General features: G+C 40.8%; 1 protein-coding gene and 1 pseudogene across 13 annotated transcripts in view; one reads left to right on the top strand and one right to left on the bottom strand.

Moving 5' to 3' along the window:
- MAGI1 (membrane associated guanylate kinase, WW and PDZ domain containing 1) overlaps positions 1-25,551 on the top strand; it is a 613,456-nt gene that overhangs the window by 35,645 nt on the left and 552,260 nt on the right. The gene's annotated exons all lie outside the window — the stretch shown is intronic.
- Positions 18,172-18,614, bottom strand: LOC129088479 (40S ribosomal protein S24-like; annotated as a pseudogene).

Raw genomic sequence — 25,551 nt, 5'->3', positions numbered from 1 at the left:
ATCAACAGTAATCCTATGAAGCTATATACTTTAAAAGTTTATAGCCTCATTTTTATGAGCTTCAAGGCTTTTTGCACTAGATGAAAGGAATACTACCCTATAAAAATTGGTATCTTATGAGCTTAAAACTTTCACCAACGTTTTAGGAAAGGAGAGGGTAAAAAAGCAAAACAAACAAACAAACAAAAAACCCACAAAACCAACCATCAATGGTTTTAGTATAATCTACACATGGAAGAAGTGGTCATTATCTTTTGGCTTCAGTTAAATAAGGAAGGCCTAGCAGATCAGCTTTGGTCTCTTAAGTCTCAGTTTCTGATTGTGTTCTTTATTACACAAAGGACTGTATTCCAAAACAGAAACCAGGCTTAAAATGTAAAATGTTGCAGAATTGTCACAATTAATAGATTTTGGAAGTACTAAGTGTAGTGAATTTTTTCACTGTTAATTCCTTTGTTAATTTATTAATAACAAATGAATTTGTTTCACTCGTTAAGCAGGTATTTATTGAGAGCCTGCTGTATCAGCCATCTATTGACATAAGAATCCTTTGTAACAAATCACCAAAACTCTGTGGCATTGAGCATTAAGTATTTATTTTCACGCTCCCGGGTCTACAGATTGGCTGGGGAAGCTCTGTTCTGTTTCATTCTGGGGCCCAGGCTGGACTGGGCAGTGGTATGTGGGACAGGTTCTTCTCATGCCCCAAGTCAAAGCTCTTAGAGGGGAAAGCAGGTAGACAGCGAGGCCTAGTCTTGGAGCTGACATGATGCTGCTGTTTCAGCCAAGGCGCATCAATGAAGTATATTCCTTCCATAGAGGTTGGAGGAGGAGGAGGGAAATACTATTTGTCAAAAATAATCTAATCCACCCACAACTATTATTTGCCATTTCTTGTGAGACTGGTTGCACTGGTGAACAAAATTGAAAAAGTCCTTCCTCTCATGGAGCTTACATTCTCATTTCGGAGGGTAGGGGGGGAGAGAAAAACAGTAAACACATTAGCAAAAACACGTTAGTTGAACAAAGTAATTTCAGATAGCAGGCAGGGTGATGTGGTAGAACATGACTGGATAAAATGTAGTCATATTATATTTTGTCATTTTTATTGAGTTCTTTAGAGCTTATGTTCTTTCCTTTCTAGTATGACATTGCTATAGTTTTATACAATTTTTTGCAAATCTGAATTTTGGTCTGTGGATGAGGTGGTGGAGGTTTTGTGGTTAGGATTTTCTCTCAAATTTTACACATGCTGGTTAGTGTAAGTGAGGACGTCTGACGTCCATCAATGGGGAGATCTGTCCAAACATACATTTTTAAGTACCCCTTCGATCAGACATTGTGATCTAGAGTGTGTAAAGTGCTGCAGGCTACATAATCTGCAGAAGAAAAACTAACAAATCATATATATCCCAATTAAATTTCTGCTTCTGCTAAGCAAAATGAGGAGCCAACAGGCCAGTGACTTTTCAGCTCTGAGAAACTGGGACTAGAACCTCCAACAAGGTTTGAATCAGAGATGATGTCACTGGAACCGTAAACAGGAGTTTACGGTAAAACAGGAGTTGCTTGTTAAGATGTAGGCATGCTAGGCACTTGATGAGTGAACTTTTCCCCTGGCTGGCTGGGGCCCTCTCATAGTTCAAGGTGCTGATACGATCAGAAATTACCCCAAAATAATGGGAGAAATCTTCCTGAGTTCCCAGCCCTCTGACAGTCCCAGCTGTCCAACACAAGCTGGAGTAGTGCCTCTTGCTTTACCTGGCAGAGTTCTTCTGGCTCAGAACAGGAAATGTGGGAGTTCTCCACCCAACCTTGACAGACGGGAGGGGAAAGGAGCAAAGCTGGCGGAAGTCTAACTTCGCTTTTGGTTTCCAGACTGTCAGACTGGGAGGGTGACTTTAAGTTGGAGAATTTTTTTTCCCTTAGTTTTTCTTTTATAGTTATCACTAAATATATTCCAACGATGGAAAATTATGGCTTTTTACTTGCCATTTGGCAGCTGTGCCTGTATCTTTTTTTAGGTGTTTTGGTGTATATTTTAAATTCAGTTAGATTTGAATGGAGTGGAATTATGAGACTTAAAGTTGTCTTACTGTTAATTTAGGGTTAGCTGCAGTATAAAAAGACAAGTTATAATAGTAGCTAGCAATTATTGAGAGCTTATTGGGTGCCTTGTTTTGGAAGAAGTGCTTGACAGACACGGTATCATTTTTTTTGATCCTTTTAATCGCCCTATGAGTTGGGTGCTATTATAATTCTCGTATAGATGAGGAAGATGAGGCTCAGAGAAGTTGAGCAGTTGCCCAAAGTTACTTAGCGAATGAGTAGAGGGTTGCAGAATCTAAGCCACCCCTACATACTCTAGGACCCAAATTTTTAGAACTCTAGTTATTTTATTTTATTTTTTTTAGAAAGAAGAAGAGCCTTTTGAAATGGTGCACAAACTTTTGTCTGAAAGAATCTATTCTTAGGATTCCCTGAGCATGGACTTAGGTAGACATTGAGTACTATGGAAACGATCGCACCTGAATAATTACAAGTGGGAATAGGAGGGCCCAGCTGAGCAGTGCGTCTCAGCTGGAAGAAATTACGGGAGGTTAAGTTTGCTGTTTTAGGAATGTGCTTGCTGGTTCTTTATTTTCCCTCCTTTCCTGACTATAGCTGGAGTAGGATTTGAATTAATTGTTTGGGGCCTGGTAACAGACTTTGGATCTGACCCCCATCTTTAAAGAACCCTAAGGGAGCTATAAATCCCTACATGGAAAGTGGGCGAACAGTGTGTCCTCTTGTTTCTATCAGTGATACTGTTTAAAAGTGTTTTTAATTTCTAATTAACTTGACCTTTCACTGGGACCAAATCTGTTTTTTATTTCTGGGTTCCCCTGTGTTGGGACGGCGCTAGCCACTTACCTACTAATGACTCATTGTAATTATTGGCTGTTGCTGAACCCCTCTGGACAGGCACTGTTGGGTATCCAGTCCATCCCAAGACCATATTACGTTTGTTATTTATGTTGCTGCTTATCTTAGTGCCTTTATGGAAATGTGTTTCTTATTGTCTGTCTGCACTGGGGAGAAGCCAAAGCTAAGTGACTCATCAGAAGGTCATGGTTCCTTCCGTGTTTGTCTGGGGCCTGCAGTGTGTAAGCACTGGGGATCTGTGGGGAACAAGACAATACTCTCACCCCGCAAAAGCTTATCCAATAGTCCTTCCTTGTCCATGGGGATACACACTTCAAGACCCCCAGTGGATGCTTGAAACCACAGATAGTACTATAAACCCTATCTATCTATCTATCTATCTATCTATAATATTTCCTCTTATACATACACACCTATTTTAAATTTTAATTTGTAAGGCACAGTAAAAGATGAACAACAACTAATAATAAAACAGAACCATTATAACAGTATACTGGAATAAAAGTTATATGACTATGATCTCTCAAAATCTCACTGCACTGTACTCACCCTTCTTGTGATGATGTGAGATGATACCGTGCTTGTGTGGCGAGGTGAGGTGAGACACTCAAAAAGGCAAGCAATTTAAAACCTATGAATTGTTTATTTCTGGAATTTTCCATTGAATATTTTCGAACCATGGTAACTGTAAGTACCTGAAACTATGGATAAGAAGGGACTGCTGTAGGTTGGTGAAGGGGCTTCCCATCCATGCCCCTTACATTTAGCACCTAACCCTTGAACCCTTTGTAAGCATCACTTATCATCTTCAGCTGTGCAAGCCGTGCCGGCTGGGGTGCCAGACCTGTGACTGTGGATGGCCTTTTGCTTGGATGCTCCAGCCCAGCAGATATCATAGGGAGCTAAGACAGAGTATCCTGCTATTTACTGTCCAAATTCCTAACTGAGAATTATGAGAATTGTGAGAAATAATGAAATCGTTGTTGTTTGTTCTAAGTCAGTTAGCTTTGCATAATTTGGTATAAAAAAGATAATCAAAATAAATGTATTTGGGAGATGTTTAGCCAGCACCAAGTGTGGGCCTATCACTGGGCTAGTCTCTCTCCCTTAGGGAGCTTAGTGTATAGGTAAGAAGAAAGATATTTAATACTTTTTCCAAAGTATTTAATACTTTGGAAAGGGCAGTGGGTTCTCAGTGGGTTCTGAGTTCTAGAGCATTTTGTGTTGGAATGTTCACTTTGTTTATCATTTACTACTTTGTTTAGCTGCCTCTCAGCTGTGGATTGTTCTCTTTCTTTCACAAGATGATGAACTTCTGGAGGACAGGCAGAGAATTGCCTTTGTCCCCTCAGGAGGGAGCACAGACTGGAAACTTAAGACCGTGGATCTTGCACTCAGGTGGGATTTGGTTGGCATTTGCTAGCTGTGTTACTTGGGAGAATTTTACCTAACTCCCTCAAGAGGGGGGCGCGTGTGCGCGTGTGCGTGCGCGTGCATGTGTGTGTTAAGCTCTCTTAGCTACAGATAATGTTTACTTTATGGAGTCTGAAAATTATGTAAGATGATCTATCATAAGATCTGATGAGATTATATTTCAACTTAGTAACTCACAGGCTTGCTGCGATCAACTTTCATTCAATTTGATTAGAAAAATTAAGTGTCTCCCAAGGGAGTAAAGACTGCAGTGGTAAACAGTGGGGTCAGGCAGTGGAACCTGGAAGAGTGCTTGGCACTGGTTAATTCCCTGCAAGCATTTGTTGAATGAATGACTAATGTGTGGTCTATTTGGATGAAAGTTATTCTTGGTCAGTAGGTGTTCAGTCAGGGCTTGTTGGTTCTTCTAAATGCATGTGGATTCCTACCACGACTCATCAGCCTCTAGCTACCTGAGTTCTTGTTCTACCCATGTAGGGCCTCACTTTGTGGAATAACAGGCAGAGCTGTCTGTTCCAAGTGTCATGGGGAAACTGACATCAGATGGGTTGTCAGTACAATAACAAGAGGGAAGAAGGGAGGGGTTAACAGGGAAAAGAAGGGGAAGGGTCAAGGAACATGTATAAAGGACCCATGGACAGAGCCAAATTGCGGAAGGATTGAGGGTGGGAGTTGGTGGTGGGTGGGGCAGGGGAAAGTGGTGGCAGGAAAATGGAGACAAATGTATTTGGAAAAAAAAGAATTTATTGAACTAAAAAATAAAATGGGTTGTCGGTAAAATTGTGTGAAGTAAGCAAATTAGTAATGTGTCATTGTAGCTAACTCCATATGGGCTGTTGCAGTGACGCTTCATTAAATGGGATTTTTGGTTAGACATTTCGTTTCCTTTCTGGAACATCTGGGAATAAAGCTGAAATGATGGTCAGACTCTTGGAAAGAGAAGAGAATTTGTGAAAGCCTGATAAGTACTATGTCCTTCCTTCCATTGTTCCCCTTACTGGCCTGGAAGGCATTGATGTTGGTTAGGGCTTTGCTATTTAAAATGTGATCCATGGACTGACCAGCAGCATCAGCATCTCCTGAGACCTTATTAAATACAGAATCTCAGTCCCCTTCCCAGACCTACTAGATGAGAATTTGCATTTTGTCAAGATCCTTAGGTGCTACCATGAGGTGGTAAACTTGTGCTTGAGAGGGTGATTGGAAAAGTTTGGTTCTGTGGTTCTGGTATTGAAGGGAAGCAATGTGATGACTACTAAAGAAAAAGTGTTACTTTTAAGCAGGTGAGACACAATTGCTACTACACGATGAACTTTGATCACGGAGCTTTTCATTGTTTTGGCTCAGGTTTTCTTCAGTACTCAAGTCCATGTTTATTTCATTACAGGTATTCAAGGATAGTACTCAGTTCCTGGGGAGGGAGAGCAAATACTTGTGCTAAGTTATTTATTGGATGAATGCCTCTGCCAGGACACTGATGAGGTAGTGTTTCCTTAACTACCTAACTGGCTGTGTTATTCCAGAAGCGAGCTTTATGAAGTGCCTGTTAAACGTCAGTTAGTGTATGAGGCACTTTTTGTATATCGTTTCATTCAGTCTTCTTATACCTTCCTGAGGACATGGAGGTTTTGTGAGGTTCACTTGCCTCTTATCAAACACCACATCTCTATGGCACCTAACCCTTCTGCCATCCTCCTGCACACTTCTTTCTCATGGCATTGGGGGTGATTTTTTAAACTAGTGTCAATATGCGATTTAGGGAAGAATCTAAGCAAGAAAAGAGTCTACACCAAAACTCACATTTGGTCGGTCAGAGCAAAGTCTGAAATGTAGTGGTTGGTAAATATTTGAATTTCATTGCATCAGAAGCAGGCCTCACGGCAGTCTGCTAGAATGAGCTCGTCTAAGCTATTTCTTCAGTTTCCTGGGAGAGAGAAAAAGTGATGTCTCATTCTGCATTTCCAACACCTGCATTTCATAAATACACTGAGCCTGCAGAGAAACACTTTTATAATACCACTGAAGAACAGTAAAACATGGCATCTGAAGCAAAGGCCTCAAATGTGAGTAACTTGGAAACCACCTTCACAATTTTTTGGCCACATTTGCATATTATTTCTATATGATTGACTTGTTTTTCTGTGGCTGAGTAACTCAAAAATTAAATTTTAAGAGCAAACTTCATATAGTCGTAAGTGGAAACCTGCACTATTTGTCATGAATATAACACATGTAAATCCAGGCTTCTGAGCCTGAATCCTGTTGTCTCCTCATTAAAGAGTACAGTTAACCAACAATGTTAGGTGAAAAAACCCCTACAATTCCAAACTGTTACCTTCTGAGATCCGAAATTGGGAGGGTCGAAAGAGAATTAGAAAGGAAATAATTTTCTCAAAATGTAATTTACTGTTACTTATTTCTGGGTCTATATACCATCTAAGTTCTTCTGTACATGGGCAAATATGACTGAAGATAAATATGTTTTCATTGTTGGAATACTCTTTCATTTTTAGTTTTTTTTAAAAATATTTATTTTTAGGGAGAACGGAAGGGAGGGACAAAGAGGGAGAGAAACTTTGAGGTGCGAGAGATACGTCAATCCGTTGCCTCTCGCACACGCCCAACTAGGGACCTGGCTACAACCCTGGCATGTGTCCTGACAAGGAATCGAACCAGCAACCCTTCCATCCTCAGGCTAGCACTCAGTCCACTGAGCCACGTCAGGCAGGGTGGAATTCTCTCTCTAAAGCCATCTCTGAGCGAGTTGTCCAGTTGACAACACTTGGGCTTCAGGAGAGTTTACTATACTGAAGTTCACGTTTATCAGGTACCTGTGTAGGGGGCAAAGTGGCTCAAAGATCCATACTGCCCTGGCAGGCCCCAAATTTGAAGAATGCAATGTGAAGCATATGCCTGAAAATGGCCTCACAGTTTCTATGAGTCTAGAAGTTTCTGGCTAAATAAGGAGAGTCTCCCTTACCATGGGGCCATTCTTTGGGGGGCAACCATGGTAGGTGGCATCATTTACAAGTTACTTGTACATCTTTCTAAGGAAACAAGCCTGAGCAGTTGATTTCATTGTTAGTCTTGCACCAGTAACCTCTTTGGTCTTTAACCCTTCCATTTCTGCTTTTGGTACAATGCTTATTGCCTACCTACCAGATGTTGGTAGTACTTGGAGCAAGATACAGAACTTGGCTTTGTCCTGGTTGGCTCTTGCTCTCTCTTTCTCTTCCCTGCCTCACTCAGGTCACTCTGTAGGTTCCGCTGCTTCTTTTTCCTGTGTCTGCGTCCCCCCTTCCCTGAGACCACCTGTAGTTTTTCCTCATTAGACATTGAGACTTTGTTCATCCTTGAAGTAATGTGTGGACCACCTGTACTATTTTTTTACTTATATTTTTCTTTGAATCAAATGCCTTTTACACTGTAGTCTGTGAAAATAAATAAAATCATCAGCTTTATAAGACAGGTAACTTTTTTCAGATACTCATTACAATGAACACACAACTGTTAACATTTAAAAAAAAATTGTACCTTGCCCCATGTGCTATTGGGAGCAACCGTTGACTTCTATCGGTGGTTCTTAGCTAAAGTAACTTTAGAGTCATGGGGGGAAGATATGAAAAAATCCCAATGTTCCAAGCTTCACTGATAGGTCAAATTTTCTGGGAATGGGATATAGGTACAGAGAGTTTTTCTAAAAAGTTTCTTGGGAGACTCTAGTGTGCAACCAAAGCTGAAAAACACTGAGCCCAGAATATGGTCAAATAGTCCTACTATCTTTAGTCTCTACCCATTTTAATGCATATTTTACTCTATTTCTATATTAATCTTATTAAAAGTATCTTTTTCGAGACTTACTAGTTAGACAGAAATCATCATGGTGCTCTGAAGAGTACCAGCACTGGGGACATTGTAAATGTATAATTTTGTGATACAGCATTGGAGTGAAAGTGAGGAGACTTGGGTTCCAGGCTCAGTCTTGCCACTTATTATTAACTTGGGAATTGCAAGGCAATTGACTACATCTTTCTGAGCCTTGGTTAAGCCTATTGTCAAAATGGAGAGACTAATGTATGCCATTGATATTTCCCAGAACTGAGTACGGGTCAAATGAGAAAACGTATTTTCAGAATGTTCTGTCAACTTTCTTAAGGGTATCATGGCATATAGCTATTGTTAATTAAGTCTGAGGGAAGGTTTAAACAAAATAGGGAAGGATTTGAGAATATATTTCACAGTAGCAGCAATGATTTAAAAAATGAATTCTTGCTAATTATAATTGTAGATCATAGCCCATTTTTTAATTTTTGGATGGCTCACGGTCCTCAGAAAAGGACAGCTGGTCTTGCCTTAATGCTTGCTGAACAGCGGCCACTAACTACAGCTAAAACAAAAACACAGCCTGATTGCAGTATCTAGAGGTTAGACTCCGTTTCACTGTGTCTCCACGTGTTTGTTTTTACCAGTGTGGTAACGTTAGTTGGCTCTGGAGTTCTCCTCATTTGTGGGTAGAGTCCTTGGAAGTTTCACGTTTCCACATTATTGGTAGAAATCTTGCTCTGCAGCAGATGCTGGCTTAGATGGAGTGATGTGGGTGAAGAGAAACCTCGCACTCCCCATCTCCCACTGGATTGAGGGGCTGTCTGGATCCCCCCCTGTACCACGGCCAGTGACTAACATTGTCCAGAGCACAGTTATGCCTGATTTAACCTTCAGCTTGAAAATAGCTGGCCGCTCTGGCTTTGGGAACCACAGGCTGAAAAAAAAAGGGATCTCACAGACATGAAAGAATACCTTGAACTTTGGGATGAGTGTAGATTTGAGTGATTTGGAGAGAGATTCCTGAATATTTCCAATACTTACTGACCTAGGTTTTTTTTTATTTGATTAGAATGTCGTAAGTTCACAATAATAAGCTGAAAAGTTGAGAAGTTTTTGGTTTTGTTTTTCAAACTTTAAAAACGTGTCCAGATAATAATTTACACCTGTCTTATGTTGTCAATGCATTTTCAGATCCATGATCTCATTTCATTTTTATAACAATATGAGGTAATTGGGAGAGGAATTTTCCTCACAAGTAAATGGTGGTGGCAGGTAAGGTTCAGCTTTAAGGAAGGGAGTCAGAAGGTAAATGTTTGGAGTCCTGGTTCCTGCCACTTATTAGCCATGTGACATGGGCAAATTACTTAGACTCTTTGAGCCACATTTTCCTGGACTGTAATAATACAGTTCATGGGTCCGTGAAGAATAAAAGGATATTACGTGGAAAGGCCTGGTGACTTAGCACAGAGTTGCTAATTAATAGCTGAGGTTCAGACTGGTTAAGTGATGTGTATGGAGGCCTGGCCCACAGGACACCTGTTGTCTGGTGCTGTAGAAAGGCACCTGCTTGAGTGCCGCTGAGAGCGTGCTCCGCTGATCAGTGCCAGCCCTGCCGTGGGTCATCCACGTGCTCCAACGCTTACCCCCTCTTAAGTTTATGATATTTAAATTTAAATAAAGTTATATGAATTAAAATGAAAGAATATATTTAATTTCGTAGTCATGTTAGCCGCATGTCAAGAGCTTAGCGGCCACACGTGGCTGATGGCTACTGTACTGGACAGCTTGGCTAGAAAACATTCCAGTCATCACTGAAAGTGCTACTGGATGGTGCTGCTCTGGCAGGTAGGTGAACCGTGTGGCCCATAGTTTGTCTTTTGGGGGGTTTGGTGAAATAGGGCCATGAAGAGGATGATCTTGGAGTTATGCTGACTTCTGGTTCTAGTCTTGGCTTCTCCACTAATTGTGTGATTGACAATAATAGCCCCCTTACAGGCTTGTATAGCCTCTTTACAGATTTCTTGTAAATCTTATATGAGATGTTGTATGTACTAACTGCTGAAAAGATGGTACACATCTTTTACGTATAGCTCAGCACTGGCCCCAGGTTTTGTAGGTGGAGCCTCTGTCTGCCTTCAGAGCCCTAGCTCTTTAAGTACCACTGCATTGCAGCACCTCCTGACCTTGCAAAAATGGAGTCCTTAATTATGCCATTCAAAACAAGCAAGTAAAGGGATACTTTTCCTGCAGTGCCATTTTGGCTGGAGCTGGGTTTAATCAACAGACAAGTGCTTCCACCTCTTGGCCCACTTCCCTGGGCATCGGGCCCTTTCCTAATGGCTTGGGGGAGAGGTCTTGACTTATGGAAGAGGGTTTCTACGACCACTTCAGCCTGAGACCAGTCTGTAGGTTAATTCTACTCTCTGCTTATCTCAAGGGCCAAACGTGGGCAAGCTGTATGCTCCTTGTTTTGTGTGAGATTTCATATGCAGCTTCAGAAAAAAGACAGATCTGTTCTGTTACCTTTCTCCTCCTTGCCAGTGAGAGTTCACCCCCAGTCATGGGTAGGGCCTGAGACAGTTGGGAAATTTCCATGGTGCACTCATAAAGAGAAGATACGCCAAAACACAGCTATAAAAGTGATGGTATATTTTAAATATTTATAGCTAATAAATTAGTACTTTTAATGCATATATAATATGCCGTGTGGACTGACCACCATTATTAGTTATGATTTCATAAACAGTATGGATTATCAATGTCTTGAAGCATGTTTAGTCCAGTAATGGGGCTTGTGTGTAAAGTTGTCATGAGTATAGTGTAATTTCAATCTAGTCAGTGGGTTATAGTCACTGTGTTTAAGTGCAGTATGAGAATTTGCCAGAAGTCTGTGACTGAGAGGCCTCAAGGACTAAGAGCTTTCCGGAGCTCTCATGATAGGCTTTAAGAGTACAAGATTTATATTATAAAGTATTTTTCAAAAAATTTTAACAGGCAGGAACATGGGTATTTTCATGTGTGGACGTCATAAAGAAGTGGAGGTCAGGAAACAAAGAAAAAGCTGCTTGCTTTCTGACATAAACATAGAGGTAGCAAAAGTAGGTTTACAAGTTGGGAGTACATGAAACAGGGTTTATTCTTGTATTATCCTTTTGAGTTAATAAGGCTGTTGCAATAATCAGAACCTGCATGTGTTTTTCCACATGAACAGCTCTACCCTTCTGTTCCCACCCCTGTGCTCCCTTCCCTTCTCTTTATTATGTGGACTTATGATTTATTTCTCTCGTCAGCTTTCGTAGTCACTGACTTATGGACTGCTGTCTGCTTGTCTCACCTTTGAAGCTGTGAAAATAAAATGAAGTCCTTTTATCCAAAGAATGTAGAGTATAATGCGGTTCTCCAAGGTCTCTGTGAAACAGTTTTTAAGTTACTGAAACTTGGTACTTTTCTGTCTTTTAAATTGCTCACATAATTTGGATTGAACTAATTTGAACAGACAATGAGATTAGATAGGATGATTCTAAATTTGAATCTGTTTCTCTAAATACATTTTCTTTAAAAAAAAAATCCAACTGAAGGGTTTGGTGGGCCGTCTTTTAAATAAATAATTTCCCTGGCCCCTCTTCTCCCCTCTCCAGTTGTCTTCATTATTCCTCAGACCCTCACTCACACAGCCACTCCGCACACCTGGCGTGGCTGGAAATGTTAGTTCGGAGCAGCCACTTCCCACGTGTGTGCCTTTGCTGGACTACATAACCTCTCTGTTTTCAGATTTGTAAAATGAGAGTATTTGTTAGTACTAAACCCAGAAGGTAAGTACCACAGGTACGGTTTAGAAGGTGGTGGGAGATATAAATGTGTTAATGCATAGAAAGTGCTTTGAGTAGTACTTGGTACCCAGGAAGTACTCAATATATTGTCATTATTATTTTTGTTCTTATTAACACCGTCATCATTCTTTCATCCACTTGCTCCCTCATTCATCAAATGGTAATTAAATGCTTTTTAAAAAGGCAGTGCGCTGGGTACTGGGAATCTAGTGGTTAATAGAAAGGTGTGGTTTTGCATTCATGGATTCTGAAGCTGGCATTTACTTACTTTGTAAAAATTTTTCTTTATTTTTTAAAAGTTATGTTTACTAAGATGGAAGTGTTTAGTGAAACTGCAGTGACCAATTTTCATATTTATATCTCCTTTACCCCCTTTTAAAAAAGTTTTAAAGTAATTTTTTAAAAATATACCATTTTCTTTTCAGATTAATGTGCCATGGAGAGGAGGAGGGTTTGTCCCTGTGTTTTGCAAATGGAGCAACTTGAGGAGAGAGAGCGGCAATTCTTGTGGTTCCGGGTTAGGGCCAGAGTGGGGCTGAGGCTCAGGCCTTCTGCCTCTGAGTCCAGTTCTCTTCAATAGCTCTTCCAACCTCACTTTTGGCGCTGATGGCAACCCCAGTGTTTGCTCATTTCCTGAGCATATGTCACTTTTGAAAGGCTTTTTGAGCATCTTAAGTTCCATGATGAATTGGATCACCATACTCTTACCCTGAGTGTGTAACTAGGAGAATGCCAAGAGTGTTGTAGGAACATAGAACACGTTGGTCTTAATATTACCTGTATTGCAGGTGGCAGGTCAAGGAAGCATTCAAGCTGAGACTTTGTTCATGAATTTAATCTCTTCTGTCTTAAGAATGGCCAAAATGACCATAGAGCCCATTTTGATAGCCTGATCATTTGGTCATATGCAGGGATATTCTCAATGCCTAGTTGGAGCTAACTGGTATTCATGCACCTCCTTGTTGAAAATGTACACGATACACTATTTGATAAAGTTGAAAATGCATATCTTTCTCAAGTCTCTTTGAAAATTCCTGTAGGTAGTATATTCCAAAGGGTTCAGTAGAATCAAAATTATAGAAGTGAATATGACTATTAAACTGTCTTAAGTTGGAATCTCTTACTTCCCGCCCCTCCCCGCCCCCCACCCCCAGTACTTAGGAAGCTAAAGTAAACTTCATTTCCAGTATTTGATTGTTTGCTTACCAACTACCTGTTTGGAGGAAATGTCACATTGTCTCAGAACAATGGGAGCTGTAATCACGAGAGGGCAGTGAGTTCAGACAGTGAGTTGGGATGGACCCAATTTAGCTCATATTTTTTGCATCTCTAAGTTCAGGTCAAAAAGATAGTGACCTTGCTGAAAAACCAAGAGAATGGGAAATAGAAAGTTGAAACATTAAAACTAAAAAAGATAAAATAGTGCTCATTTGAACATGCTCCATGAGTTGACATAGAACCATAATCAAGAAGAATGTAGTAAATGTTGCAGATATTTGTAAAGACATCTACCCTTGTTCATAGATTCTTTATCCTTCATTGTTTTTTGGGTAGTCTGCTGAAGGGCAAGGGTATAGGAGAGGGGGAGCAAATATGTTCGATGTACATACATCGTTGGTCATTGACTTCCTGCCCCTGGCAGGCATAGCTGATCAGTCATGGCACCTTTTCCCACCAAAGGTAGATTTGTTTGCAAAGTTATTCTCAATGTATTGGAATTGGCACATGAAGTGCAAACTGTATGCTATTTGTGACATGACATTTTTTTTAATGATGTAGTCCAGATTTCACCCACATTAAATGAACTTTTATAAAAATCCTCACCTGAGAATGTGTTTGTTTATTTTAGAGAGAGAGAGGAAGGGGGGCAGGAAACAGAGAGAGAGAGAGAGAGAGAGAATGCACTTATTCATGCATTTATTGGTTGATATTTATATTTGTCCTGACTGAATATCGAACCCACAACCTTTCAGTGTACAGGACAATGCTCCAACCAACTGAGCCACCTGGCCAGGGCTATAAATTAACTAAAAAAAATTTGTTGCCTGCCTTGGCCAGTGTGGCTCAGTTGGTTGGGTGTCTTTCTGCAAACCAAAAGGTTGCAGGTTCAATTCCTGGTCAGGGCACATGCCCAGGTTGTGGGTTTGGTCCCCAGTTGGAGTGTGTGCTAGAGGCAACCAAGTGATGTTTCTTTTGCACATCTATGTTTCTCCCTCCCTTCTCCTCTCTCTAAAAATAAAAAAAATAAAATCTTAAAAAAGTTACTGCCTTAGTAGAAGAATTAATATTTGCAGGGATCCTTAGGTTCAGCTGAAGAGATTCTATAAATACATTTATAACCTATACTAATTTTATCCATAGAGGAGTTGGGATATGCACCTGAATGTGTCTCTTTTATCTGAATCTGGGCCAGTCGCAAAGCTCTATTAGCAGAAATATATAATTAAGATAAAGGGATTTGAACAAGATAGCCAGTCCTAAAATTAGCTCTTGCTTTGATGCTCCCTAGGTGCAAATGCGCATGTCCTTGGTCCTTTCACCTTCTATGTGCTTGATTTCTTTTTCTGAGGTGTGTGCATCCCTTACCAGGATTTCAGCAAGTTTGTTTCTGACTCATATTCAGGAACTGAGATTGTTTTCTCTGGTGATCCATTAACCATATTTGATATGTCAGTTGGAACCTTAGAAGCTTGTATGTTTAAATAGTCTTTTAAGGATAAGTGTTACATTATTTATGTTTACCTTGTGATAGATAGCCCAACAAGCTGTTTCTTTCTAGCTATTTTAGTTTTATACTTTGAGTATTATCTTGTATTCCTTAGCTGCCGTTTCTTTACGTGAAAGTTGGCAATGCAGGTAAGGAGTTTTAAGTTTATCTGTCAAGGAATACCAGCACAGTTACAAATTCCACTCTGGCTGCTTTGGGATGGATCCCTCAGAGCACCTGCTGTCACTAATGTGCCACCTGGCGTGTGCTTTCGAATCCTGAGTAAAGTGGAGATAATAGCAGATACCTACCTAATAAGGTTGTCATGAGGATTAAATTGAAAAACCTAGCAGAGATGAGTAAATCAACTGGCACATGAAGCTTAAAATGTGAGCAGTTAATACAAAGAGATGAGATGTCAGGGTAGGGACTAGGGTAAGGCAAGTAAGGCACTTGCCTTGGGTGCAAAAGTTAAGGGGCACCAACAACCCCAATAAGCAAGGGAATATATTTTTTTAAAGAGTTTATTTATTATTTTTAGAGAGAGAGGGGAATAGGGGGAGAAAGAGAGGGAGAGAAGTATCGGTCATTTGTTCCCAACTGGGGTCCAGACCCGCAACCCAGGCATGTGCCCTGACTGGGAGTTGAACTGGCAACCTTTCAGTTTGTGGGACGATGCCCACCCCATTGAACGACACCAATCAGGGCTCACAGTAATATTTTAAAAACTCAGAATTAGTGGAGAAGTTTATGATGAACAAAATATCAAGTTGTTAATACCATCAGGATCCAGCCCTGCACTTGTACTCCCTTGCCTTACTCTTCACACTTTAGTCCTAGTCCTGGTGGTTGCTCAGGAATTCTCTTGTTCAGGGCCAAGGGCTTGGCAGCTTTTTTTAGGAATGGTAATCAGTTTGTACTGACCCACTTTGTAGGCCAGTTAATCTTGAGTCACCAGCACATACTTTGAAGATGACTGTCTGGGACCAAGAGTGCAGTTGAACCCTGGGATATTGCTGAGCCCGCAGTTTGTGAGGAGATTGCTTCTGAATCCTTGGCCTCATGGCCTGCTGCCAGAACCATCGAAGCTGGGCTGCCCCAGACAGTGGAGAAGTTGGCATGTCCTTTTCCATGTCCTTAGAACACATAAGCTATTCACTTACTAACAACCTCTTTGGACCCCACATCATTAAGGTAAGGTATAGTTTCCGGTTCCTAAGCTGACCTACATTCTAAAAACAAAATAAAGACCAAGGAGAGACAAAGACTATTCCAGGAGAGGTATCAATTTTTGCTCATATTCCTCTGGGTATTTTAAAGCTGTCATGAAACAGAGGTGTGTCATTCAAATTCCCTGAAGTGAAGAGAGCTATGAGTTTTAGGAGCACATCACCAAAGAAGTTAATCAGGTTTCCATGGGCTATGTTGCTTTGAGGAAAACTAGTACTACCCTGAAGAGTAAGAATAGCTGAAACTGCACGTCCCAGTGAGCTCTCAGCCAGCTGCTCCTGAAGGAACTGTTCTCAGCTGCTAGAAAGGTTTTTGTTGGATAGTGGTTTGGTTAAACAACAGGCTGCTTCCCAGCTCTGGGAATGTGATCTCTTGAAGATAGAAATATTATGGAAGCTGGAATATCAGGAAGGGCTTTGTAGGCTAAGGTTGTGCCTTGTTGGATAAATTACTGTAAACATTGGCTTGGGTTTAATGTTCAGTTCTTATTTACTGTTCCAGAGGACTTGAGACTTTTGTGTGTAGCTGTGGTAAAAAACAAACAAACAAACAAACAAAAAACTGGCTGTTCTCTCTAACTTGACTCCTTTTTCTGGAATTTAAGAAAATAAGTGACTCAGTGAAATAGATATTTGAATGAAGAAAGAGGTGCTTTTTGGATCCTTAGCATCATTGCTCTGTGAATGAAGTAATGTAGAGCTGAGTCACTGTGCTGTATGATTTTCTATTACACTTGCAATGAAGGAGCTGAGAACCCTGGTGGAGGTGGAGGATAGGGTCCCTGAGCTGGAAGTGTTTGGGGCTGATAGGAGGGAAGGAAGTGGGTCTGGTGTAGGAAATGAGTGGGCTCCTTCCTCTTGCTGTTCTTCCAAGTGCTGAGCTCAGAGATTCAGCCAAGCAGAACAGAGAAGGTCCCTGCTTAGATGGGGAAGGCGGCAGGAGGTGGTGGTTAAGAGAACAGATTCTGGGGTCACACACTTTGGGTTTGCATCCCAGCTTTACTACCTAGTAGTTGTATATTTGGCAAATTACTTAACCTCTGTGTACTTTAGTATTCTCATTTGTAAGGCAAGGAGAATGCTTTTACCTGCCTTGTTGGGTTGTTATGAGAACTAAGGTGCTTAGGACTGTTTCTGTCACCCAATAAGTCTTACATAAAATATAAGTCTTAGTTGTTATTAACTGCTATGACTGTAGAGCTTACCTTCTCATGCGTACCCATATGACATAATAGGCATGTTAATGAATAAATGCAGATAAAAATAGCAGCTGGCGATAGGGATAGTGGGGGATGCAATATTACATATGCTGGTCAGGGGAGGCCTCCTGCAGAAGCTGATATTTGAGACAGGACCTGGCTTCCAGGGATCTGCCCTGTGATGGTATGAGGCAGAGGGAACAGCACCAACAGAGTGCCTGAGGCAGAAAAGAACTCGGTGAGTAAGGAATTGTCAGAAGACCAGTGTGGCTCCAGTGGCACAAAAGCGGGAGATGGCTCAAAGATAAGGCCATGGCCAGATCATGCTGGGCTATGTGGATCCTAGAGATGAACTTGGAATTTATTGTAAGCATAGTGGGTCTTTAGCTAAGCAGCCGCATGATCTGCTTTTGAAAAAGCCACTCTGGAACCCATGCCTGAGTGTGGTCTTAGGATGAAGTCAGGTAGAGCGCCAGCAGACTGAGGGTAACATCCTTCCATGTATGGTATTGGGGGAAGGGTTGTCAGCAGACCCACAGGTTAGACTCTATGGTGAACTGTGGTTTCCTTTTAGATGCTGAGATGCCTAAAGCACAGATTGAATGGAAGCAGACCCTATAATACCACCATCACTTATAAATAAGTACTAAGCATTACTAGAAATGCCCAAGGTTAAATGCTTTCAATGACATTTTGTTTTTCTAGAATTGGCATTTGAAAGATTGCCTGTTGGAGTGGTTTCCATTTCTTGTTAACTTGAAATATGCAATTGATTTCTACTTGAAAATACCTGTAAGACATATTGCCAAGAATGTTTGAGAATATCCTCTACCTGTTGTTTATTTTTAACAAAGAGAGTGTGAAAGTGTGTGATTTGATTGGGGCAGGTAATAAAGCTTCTGCTTATTTAGGATCATGCTGCACAACTTCGTATCTTTTGCCTCAAAGATTTTTTTTTCCACATTAAAATTCTTAGTTTATTAATCCTCTCATGAAAAATCTGCACTATCACCACAGACAAGTCACTGAAGACTCTTTAACTCCTCCTTTTTGCCAGCACCAACATTGGCCTTTGCAGTCCCCCTGCCTTTCTTCATCTGTGCTTGCGTTCCTTTCTCTGTTTTCTTGAGGTCTTCTTCTCATATAGGCCATGTCCTGCCAGTCTGTGCTTGGGTTCATTTTTCTTTGCATAATCCAAGGAATCATAAATCATGCCAAAGCCAGTTGTCTTCCCACCACCAAAATGGGTTCTGAATCCAAATACAAAGATGACATCTGGTGTAGTCTTACACATTTTGGCTAGTTTTCCCCGAATTTCTATCTTGGGTACTGTTGCCTTGCCAGGGTGAAGAACATCAATGACCGTTTGTTTCTGCTGAAGTAGTCTGTAGGTCCATGAACTTCCTGGTCCGGATAGTCATTGTGTCATTCATGATGGCTACCGATCTTCAAGCAGCAAGGGAGGAAAAAAAAGCCAAAGATTTTTTAAAATTTATTTTTAGAGGGAGGGGAGGGAGGGAGAAAGAGAGGGAGGAAAACATCGATGAGTTGCCTTTGGAATACCCACAACTGGGCACCTGGCCCGCAACCTAGGCATGTGCCCTGACTGGGAATTGAACCGGTGACCTTTCGGTTTGCGGGACAACACCCAACCCACTGAGTCATACCAGTCAGGGTATGCTGCACAACTTCTAACCCCTCTTCATGGTTAACCTGTCCTTTAAGCTAAGTGTATTTTGATTGATTCTTGTATGCAATTAAGTGTGTTTTAAAAGAGTAACACAGTCAAGTGCAAGAATAATTAACTTCAGAGCATGATGAAATTTTTTTTTCTACCATCAATAAGCTCATCAGTAAGAAACGTTTTTAAAATAAATTTTGTAGGGTCTACATTTTAAACTCCCACTCCCTCCAAACACACACACTCTGTTTAAAAGTAGTCATGTGCAATAATTTCCATCATTTGAAGGTGTTAGTGATGATTTGCTTTTTTAAAAAAATTATTTTAGAGAGAGAGGAGGTGTCGGGGGGAGTGCAAGAGAGACATTGATTTGTTGTTCCACTTACTTAGGCATTCATTGGTTGTATCTTGTATGTGCCCTGAACAAGGATGAAACCTGCAAACTTGGTGTACGGGGACAGTGCTCTAACTAACTGAGCTTCCCAGCCAGGACCTAGTGATGATTTGCTTTAATTGTGAATAACTATGACTCAGCAGCTCTTACATTACCACATATGGCTGACTAGGGAGGGCCAGCTAGGGGTAGACCGCCCACAGAGAAAGATGCGGTTGAGTTCACCAAATGCCCTGGCTTCTTAGCATTCAGAGTAGAACTATGATGAAATACTTGCAAAGGGCAATTTTGAAGGAACTAGGAAGGAAAGCAGCCATAAAAAATGTCGGTCCTTTACAATAGAGACCCTCTCTGTCATTCAGCAACGTGTTCAGCCTGACATTTGTTTCTCCTTAATTCCAGCTCCAAAATATAATTTGAAGTATTTTGTATTTTTCCTTGCTGCCCATTGTCACCATCCTCTGGAAATATTTAAAACGAAGAAGAATGTGCCAAGTAAAGTTACCCCTGGGCTTGATCCAGTCATACAAGAGCTCTGACTCAGGAGAATTAACATCTGTCAGTTAGGACTTGAATTGAGTCCAAGTCTGAGTGACATTTGATTACAAATGAAGGAGGAGAGAAATCAGCGCAAAGCTTTTCATGATGTGAAATCCATCTTCCAATTCAGACTTGGACAATAAGGTGTTTCAGGAAAGTGTTTCCTTCTATTTTATGCCTTAATGAATGTTATTGCCTATCCAAGGGCTAGAGGTGACAGACCATTTTGTGGTCATTTGCTCCAGAAAGAGGGAGATGTAATTTGGGGAATTGACCATCTGGGCACTAATGTATTTGCTGAGCCAAGTCCCGAAGTTTTAGAATGGAAATCAAGATCACTGTGAGTTGAACGTTAGGGAGCCAAGAGCATTTCAATCATTTTTGATATAGGGAACAAAAAGTTACTATTTCTCATGGAGAATTCTGTTTTCTTTTTCATAGATATCTCTGTTTTTACCTTTGTAATATAACATGAGTGGTTTGTGTAAGTTTTTGCCGCTGAGCAAAAATAACTCTGCCTATGGTGCTGTGTGAATTTTTCATTGTCTGAGTTTGGCTCTAGGATTTAGAAAATTTGATGATCTCAAACTTCATAGCCTGGAAAGATGTCCCCCAGCGATTCCTGCCTCCTGTTATTCGCACCCTTCTACAGCCTTTTCTCACACTCTCAGAGATGGTCTTTGTGACCAGTAGTACAGTGACAGGCAGAAGGGATGCTATGTCATTTCTGAGATTGTTAGAAAATAAAAGACTGCCTTCTGTCCTGGCATTTTCCCCCTTCCCCCTCTCTTAGGTCCCTCAGCTTAGGGGAAGCTGTGTTGTGAGCGTCCTAGTGGAGAGGCCCATGGGGTCGGGAACTGAATGAAGCCCCTGTCAACAGCCATGTGAGTGAGCTTGGAAGGGTATTTCCCAGACCCTGTCGGCTGCGGTGACTGCAGTCCCACTAACGCGTCGCAGAGCTGGGAGAGATCCGACCCAGAACCGCCCATCTGGGCCTCTCTGGGATTCCTCGCCCACAGAAACTGTGAGCTAATATTACTTTAAACTTGAGAAAAATTGAGATACAATTGACATACGATATTATATGCTTATTAATTTCAAGTATACAACATAACGATTTGGTATTTGTATATATTGCAAAATGATCACCAACTTAGGTATGTTTCTTCAGTTAATTCTCACAAGGTGATAATAATGACCATCCCTATTTAATTACAATGAAACTAAGATTTAGTACAAAGTCCAGAAATCAGTAAGGATTGGAGATGAGTTTCAAACCCAGATCTCAAGGTCTTAGTTCCTCTGCTATTCATAAATGTATATGCATGTGTACTGATGCATAATATCATGCTGCGTGTTTCTGGACTTTTATAGTTTTGCCAGGACACATTTTCGCTGTTGGCTATGTGTAAACAGAGCCCTTACAGCATGGTTTGGCCAAATCGGTATCAGAATGTCACGTAGGCTGCAATAGTCAGAACTTCAAATGGGGTATCTTACCCAATTGTGGGTGAGACAAAGGAACTTTTTGGTACTTTATTTATGAAGGTGCTGAAGATGAAAAAACAAAAGGACGAGGAGGAGGAAGTGAGGGAATGGGAAGAGAAAGTACCAGATTAGAGGCCTCATGAAAATGTACTTCATTTCATTACATTTTAATCAGTGTTAAGACAGGGGGCCGCGGTTCCATTACCTCTTGTCCTCATAAAGATATTTGGCACCTACCTGGAGGGCAGGACACTAGTGACTTTGTTCAGAGAACAGGACTTTTAATTTGAGCACCGCTATTTACTACGTATGTAACCTCAGTCAGGATGCCTAAGCGCTTTTGAGCTTATTTTACCACATATGAAATTAGAATAATTTAACATGCTTATGTTGTTCTGAGGATTGAGTATATGCATGTACTCAAATAATTGTTAACCATTAATAGTTGAATATAAGATCCCTTTCTTGTTTGATTTTCCCTTCTCTTCCTCTTCATTATCATTCTCATCATTAGCAGCCTCTCTCACCCGACCCTAACCCTCCAAAGGGATCATAAGCATTTTAACAGGAATACATGAAATGTCAGGCTGAATAGAAACTTTAAATAAAAATCAGGGAAAAAATGGCTCTGGGCAAGTAAAGTTCAGACAGTGCTGACTGCCCAGGAGAACATATAAAAGAAACTAAGTTAAAAGGAACAGCTATTTAATTTATTAAATTGCAATTTAAATAAAAGAAGAAACAAATGTATATGTTATGTGCATATGACATACACATTGGGCAATGGAATGTTACTGCATCAGAAAGTGTTTAAAATTACTAAGGTATAATCAGCAAAATTTCATCATTTGATGAACCTTTTTTTTTTTAAATCTTCATCTGAGGACATTTTTTCATTGCTTTCAGACAGTGAGAGGAAGGGGGGAGTGGAGGGGGGGAGAGAGAGAGAGAGAGAGAGATTGATATGAGAGAGAAACACTGATCAATTGCCTTCTCATATGAGCCCTGACCAGGGATCAAACCCGTGACTGGGCTATTTGCCCTGATGAGGAATCAAATCCATGACCCTTTGGTCTGTGGGGTGATGTTCCAACCAACAGCCACATGGGCCAGGGCTGTTGAACATCTTTCTAACAATGGTGAAATGATTTGAGTTGGTGTTTTGTTTTTTTTTTTTTTTGTACAATAGTTAACCATTTAAATTTACAACAATAGGTTTGCCTTACATCTCACTCTTTTAATGGTCTTCTGTCTTTCACTTCTTTCTCTTTTGTTGTTGTATGTGTTCCCCCTACCTGCTGCCTTACGCCCTGTGGGTTTTCCAAACAAGGGATGTACCCACTTTACCATGTGATGTGGCAGAATTAGGGATCAGTCAGGCTGCTTGAATGGAGGCAGTGGGACTGAGAGAGCCTTGACTAACCCCCTTGCCCTTATTCCCTTGAGTCAGACTTTTCTGAAGTGCTCTCTTTCTTAGCCCCATAGGATGGTTTCCCATTTGCCCCTGGATTTTCCTTCTGCTCCTTCTTGCCGGGTACAGCATGATTATTGAGTGTGCCCAAGAGGAACTATGTTGAGCCTGGGCCTTAGTAGGGTAGGAAGTTTATTCTCTGGGAGGAATAAAATTTCAAACCATGTTCCTCCTCGGCCACCTGGCACAGAGGGGTAGGGAAGCTGGGGCTGGGTGTGCAGCTGTTTAAAGCCCAGTGAGGCGAATTGGCAGGAAGCTGGACAGGGAGGGCTCCCTCCAGCAGGGTGCAGGAGGCATCCCGTCTTGTGGAAGTGAGGGTGTCCCTGAGTCAGCTTCACAGATCTGAGGGTGTGATGACAGAGCCCCTGTGAGCCCGCTGAGTTTTCCTGGTTTGGTTTTTTTGAACTGCCTACAAACATGTGCTTGACTTGGATGCAAATTTAATTTCCTTTCTGGGTGAAGGGCCTCAGATAGTAGAGTATGTTGGCTGCCAGCTCAGAGTGACTGCCAGGGGCTGCTGAAAGGAGAAATTTTAAGAGGAGAATGTTGAGTGAGGCCTGAAGTGCTTCAGGGAGCATTTCGAATTGAATCCTTTTACAATCAGATCATCTCCGGGGATGATAATGAGTTCTGAGAGGTGCCAGGATTTGTTGTCCTTAGGTTCAGTTCCACTTAAAACCATAAGCCACAGGCCCTTAAGAATGAAGCACAGTTCCACTTTGGACCCACCTTCTTTATGGCTCTGAGGCCTAGTTGCCCTGCTAAATAATGATTCATAAAAGTGCATATTTAAGAGAACCGATGTATCTGGAATTCTAGAATGCACCTGATTCTTAACTGCCCTCGTGGCAAGTATTTGTTATTCTTTGATCATTCTTTTGGTGACAGAGCTGTGACCATTGAAACTCATTGTATCAGGTAGTTCTTGCTATAAACTTGCTGTGTAACAATCTGCTGTCCAAACCCATAGCCTACAAAGGTGTCTTTCTCGCAGTCATAAATTTGTGGGTGTCTCTATGTCAGGCTAGTCTTTGTTCCACAGTATGTGGTTGGGTTGGGGTCTGCTCTGTTTATTTCCTCTTTCTTCTCTGATTAGTATCTACTCTGATGTTTTCTGCTCACCGTGAATCACCAGAGTGAAAGAGGGCTAGTGAGACTGCAAAAGCACATTTGAAGCTTCTGTTTATGTCTTGTCATGCCCAGGAATGTTCCATTGGCCAAAACAGACCTGGGATTCATGCTGCAGAGAAGTAAACTCCATTCGTCTCAGAAAGAGCTGCGAAGTTGCATGGCAAAGGGCATGGATGTATAGTTTTAATACAGGGAAGGCATGAAGAACTGCAAGCAATAGTTCCATTTACTGTACTCTGTTAAGCTGTCCTGCTTTGTTCCTTCTCCCTCCCTCATACTCCCTCCTTTCTTTTCTTCCTTCTTTCTTTTACAGTATAATATACATAATATGAAAATGGCCTTTTTAACTGTTTCTGAGTGTACGGTTCTTTCTGTGGCATTAATCACATTCACATTGTTTTGCAGCCATCACCATCATCCATCTCCAGAACTTTTTCTATTTTTTAGACTGATACTGTGTATCCAAACACTAACTCCCTTTCCTGCTCCCCCGCCCCTAGCAACTGCCATTCTGCTTTAAGCCTCAATGAATCTGAGTACTCTCGTTACTGCATATAAGCTGACTCATACAATATTTATCTTTTGACTGGTGTATTTCACTTAATGTAATGTCTTCAAGATTCATCCATGTTGTAGCATGTGTCAAAATTTTCTTCCTTTTTGAGCTGAATATTTCATTATGAGTCTGTCAGTCGACATTTGGATTACTTCCATTTTCCTGATTGTTTTAAAAAACATTTAAAATATTTTTTTATTTTTCAATTACAGTAGACATACAATATATTAGTTTCAGGTGTATAATATAGTGATTAGACATTTATATTACTTAAGAAGTTATCACCCCAATAAATATAGTACCCTTCTGATATCATAAATAGTTATTACAATGTCATTATTATTTTTTATTTATTGATTTTTAGAGAAAGAGGAAGGGAGAGAGAAACGTCAGTTTTTTTGTTCCACTTATTTATGCATACAGTGGTTGCTTCTTCTATGTACCCTGACCACAATCACATAGAAGAAGTCAGGGTCGAACCTACAACCTTGGCATATCGCGACAGTGCTCTAACTAACTGAACTACCTGGGCAGTACTATAATGTTAATGACTGTATTCCCTATGCTGTATAATATCCCCATGACTATTTCATAACTACCTATTTGTACTTCTTAATCCCTTCACCTTTTTCACCCATCCAGCAACCATCAAAATGCTCTCTATGTCTGCGTTTCTTTCTGTTTTGTTTCCACAATAAGAGAAATTATGTGGCATCTGTCTTTCTCTGTCTGATTTATTACACTTAGTACAATACCTTCTGAGTCCATTCATGTTGTTGCAGATGGCAAGCTTTTGTTTTATTTTTTTATGGCTGAGTCATATTCCATTATGTGTGCGTGTATCTGTATCTCACATCTTCTTTATCCATTCATCTATCGATGGATGCTTAGGTTGCTTCTGTATCTTGGCTATTATAAATAATGTTGTAATGAACATATGGATGCATATGCCTTTTTGAATTAGTATTTTGGATTTCTTCAGATAAATACCCAGAAGTGGAATTGCTGGGTCCCTCTTTGTCTCTTGTTATAGCTTTTGTTTTTTTAAAAATATGTTTTATTTATTATACTATTACAGTTCCAGTTTTCCCTCTTTACCCCCCTCCACCCAGTACCACCCATTGCCTCCAGCAATCCTCCT

The sequence above is a fragment of the Pteronotus mesoamericanus genome, unplaced genomic scaffold, assembly GCF_021234165.1.
Source record: "Pteronotus mesoamericanus isolate MK-2021 breed Mesoamerican mustached bat unplaced genomic scaffold, CSHL_Meso_final scaffold_54, whole genome shotgun sequence".
NCBI lineage: Eukaryota > Metazoa > Chordata > Mammalia > Chiroptera > Mormoopidae > Pteronotus > Pteronotus mesoamericanus.
The sequence above is the reverse complement of the archived record's forward strand: the minus strand, read 5'-3'. Positions and strand labels throughout refer to the sequence as shown.